The sequence below is a fragment of the Nematolebias whitei genome, chromosome 8 (assembly GCF_014905685.2).
Source record: "Nematolebias whitei isolate Nwh7 chromosome 8, NemWhi1, whole genome shotgun sequence".
NCBI lineage: Eukaryota > Metazoa > Chordata > Actinopteri > Cyprinodontiformes > Rivulidae > Nematolebias > Nematolebias whitei.
The window spans coordinates 43,635,681-43,639,304 of NC_056505.1; the positions used below are offsets into that span (position 1 = coordinate 43,635,681).

Below are 3,624 nucleotides of genomic sequence, written 5' to 3' on the forward strand. Positions count from 1 at the left end.
GGACCAGGGCTTGTCTCGTGGTCTGGACCAGGGCTTGTCTCGTGGTCCGGACTTGTCTCGGGTCTCGGCTTGTCTCGGGGTCTCGGCTTGTCTTCTGGTCTGGGCCAGGGCAAGGCTTGTCTCGTGGTCTTGGCCAGGGCCCGTTTCGGGGTCTGGGCTTGTCTCCGGGTCTGGACCAGGGCCAAGCCAAAAAGTGAGCCTGAAAATGTGTGTGATGTGTGTGGAGAAGAGAGACATTATAATAAACTTTTCTTCTGCAGAAAGTTTAAGGCTATGACTGTTCCAGAAAAAAAGCCACTTTAATGAGACTAGGGTCATGCATGAAATGTCTCTGCTGGCATTCTGATGGGGAAAGCTGTAAAGATGTGTACTTCTGCAGGAATAAAGAGTGCAAAAAGGGAGGCCCACTTGACTACTTCCTCTTCCCCCAAAACACCAAAGTGGATGATGAGGCCTTACAAAAAAGCAGTCCAAGTAAGACCAAACTGACAGCTGACCAATAATTTTTTTTGTCTGAATTGTCTCCAGAAATGGCAGAGGTGCAGGAAGGCATTCATAAATGGAACTAAACAAGCAAGTAACTCGATCAAAGCTTTATCTCACCTACTTGAAAAGCATGGGACTGCCCGAGCTGCCAGTCATTCTGATGTTAATGGAAGTAACGGCTAATGAAGGTCAGAAGATTGGAACACTTATAGACCTGGCATCTGACACAAATTACATCACACACAAGGCTGCTAACCGTCTAGGACTGCGCAGTGAGGAAATTACTCTAGTGTTATATGGTGTGGGTAGAATGTCCACGAGAGTGAACACAAAGAAATACCTCCTCAGAGTCTGCATTCAAATGCCTACAGGGAAGGTAAGAGCACATGAACTGATTTGTTATGGGCTGGATGAAATTGCCAAAGTCCATAAAGAAATTGAACCAAGAAAACTTAAAACCTTCTTCCCAAAAGTGGAGCTTGAAGAACTGAAAAGACCTAAAGAAGTTGAGTTACTGATCAGTCACCGTGAGGGAGGACTTGCCCCTCAAAGGGTCAGAGTGATTGGAGACCTTGTCTTGTGGGAAGGCCCTCTGGGAAAGACTGTAGGTGGTGCTCATCCTGATTTGTTTGAGGAAGTTGAAATGGCAGCACACATGTCAAAAACTCACTTTGCTCGTTCAATGTGGACTGCTGCGGTGAAATACAAGGAGTTTCCAGTGCACCCAAGCCCAGAAAAAGTCCTGCTATATACAACTACAGTTACCACAACCTGTGACTTCCTCGAATGGTAGAGATGGGTGCGATGGGTGATTGGTGCGTCCTGTGAGCCTAAATATGGAGGGTGCCGTTGTGGTAACTGTCAGCCTGGTGGGAAGGAAATGACCCTCACAGAGGAGAAGGAGCTTGTGACAGCCTGATCACTCACCAATAAATATTATGCACATAAAAAAAATGAATCCACCCATTTATTGTTTGGAGCAATCATCCTCCGACACCCTGGCAGTCAAGCCCAGCTGTTTCCAGTTGAAACACCCTTTTTGAGACCCAAATAAGTTCAATCTGGTCCTCTGGACATTCAAAAAAACAAAACAAAGCAAAAAATAATATAGAAACGTTTCGTCTCTCATCCGAGAGACTTCCTCAGTCTGAGGTGCTGTATTCAGCTCAGGCCATCATCAGGCCAGGATTCTGAGGTCTACACTCATCTTCAGGCCAGCGGTCACTCTTTCAGGCATGAAGATGTGCACATCCTGGACAGAGAGGAACGATGGTTTGAGAGAGGAATAAAGGAGGCCATCTTTGTGAAAATAAATTGTCCATTATTAAACAGGGGTGGAGGCCTCCGGGTTCAACTGTCCCCCTCTTACACTGCTGTTATTGCTAGTATCACTCAACCCCCTGTGAATAGTAAACAGCCATCAGTGTGCTAATGATCCATTTTGAGGCTGATGGTCCTTCTTGACCATGTGAGCAGCTGGTTTTGGTTGTCAGCAGCAAACTGGTTGATCCACTCTGAGAAGGTGCTATTTAAGAGACTGAGCTGAATACAGCGCCTCAGACTGAGGAAGTCTCTTGGATGAGAGACGAAACGTTTCTATATTTTTTTGTTGTTTTGCTTTGTTTTGTTTTTTTGAATGTCCAGAGGACCAGATTGAACTTTTTTGGATTTTTCTACCTGGATTATTGAGCATGCATCAGGATATTTTGAAACACTTTGGCCAGGATTGCTTCAAACTAGTAAGAGAGTTTGAGAAAACAGCAAGGCAGACTACAGGAATCACTTGCGATTCAACCTCAGATGTCGACAAAATGGCATCATTCCCAAGAGCTTGGAACTAAAATCATCGGTCAGCGGGCACCGGGCAAGCAAGATCCTTCAGAAGGCACATACCCAGCTGCTGAATGAACGGGTGAGACAGACCAATTTTACTATTGATTTTTCCAAGATGGCGCCGGTGTGTAGGGCTGCCCGTCTCTCGCTCTCTGCTTGTATTTTATTTTTGTTATTTTTACAATGGTTGGTGCAGTGTGCCGAGTCATATTTTCAGGATGATCGTCGGGCACTTTTGGAGCTCCGTACATTTGCTGAAATTCCCGCAGAGATTTTGTACAGCAGCCAGCACTTTCCTCCACCGGTCCTATCTGAGATTCCTGCATTCCTTCTGCGTGACCCTGGCCTTTCTCCATGGAGGAAACATCGCAGACATCGTGGGAAGCGTGCAGGGATTTTGGTGAAACTGAGGCAAAGTGTGGATTATTCTATCAGGACTCGCTCTGGATCTGATCATCTCCTCTCTGACCCGTGGTGCTCCCGGGGCCCGGCTGCTGGCCAGCTGCCCGCGTGCTCAGTCCATGGAAAAACCTGGAGTTGTTTACCTGTGCGCCACACAAGCAGACCTGGAGGAGCCGTTCTTCATAACCTGCGCCCGCTGGCGCTCGCGTCTCCCTCCACGGCCGTGCCTGCGTTGGACCCTATCAGGATGTGTTTAATCAACGCAAGGTCTGTTTCCAACAAGACATTTATCCTCAATGACTTTTTTAAAAATCAGGAGTTGGATTTTCTGTTCGTCACGGAATCTTGGATTTCTGATGGTGAGTCCAGCGCCTTGGTGGAACTACTACCCCTGGACTGTCTGTGTTTCAATGCCCCGCGGCCATTAGGTCAGCGCGGGGGGGGGGGATTATTAACAGTTTTTAAAGCAAACTTAGCCTGTAAACAGTTGTCCATCCCAGTGTCCCGCGCCAGCTTTGAGCTAAGTGTCTTTGAACTTGGACACAGTCCAACGGTTCTGTGTGCACTCGTCTACCGCCCCCCTCGTTCCAAGGACTTCATAAATGAATTCTCTGACTTTTTGGCTGATATCACACAGAGATACACTCACTTTTTGTTTATTGGTGACTTTAATTTGCATGTGTGTTGTCAGGAGAAGCCCTTAGTGAAGGACTTTCTAGATTTATTGGACTCTTTTGGCTTAGCTCAGCAGGTGAACTGTCCCACCCAGGAACACGGTCACACGCTGGACCTCGTTTTAACACGCAATGTCTCTGTTTCTAATTTGAAAATCGGTGACAATGTTTTTTAAGATCACATGCCTGTATTGTTTGACTTCACCCCCCCTTGTCCTACGGCTAAGAC

General features: G+C 46.9%; 1 protein-coding gene across 1 annotated transcript in view; it reads left to right on the forward strand.

Moving 5' to 3' along the window:
• Positions 1–3,624, forward strand: part of LOC119413695 (protein Niban 2) — a 109,257-nt gene that overhangs the window by 793 nt on the left and 104,840 nt on the right. The window lies entirely within an intron of this gene.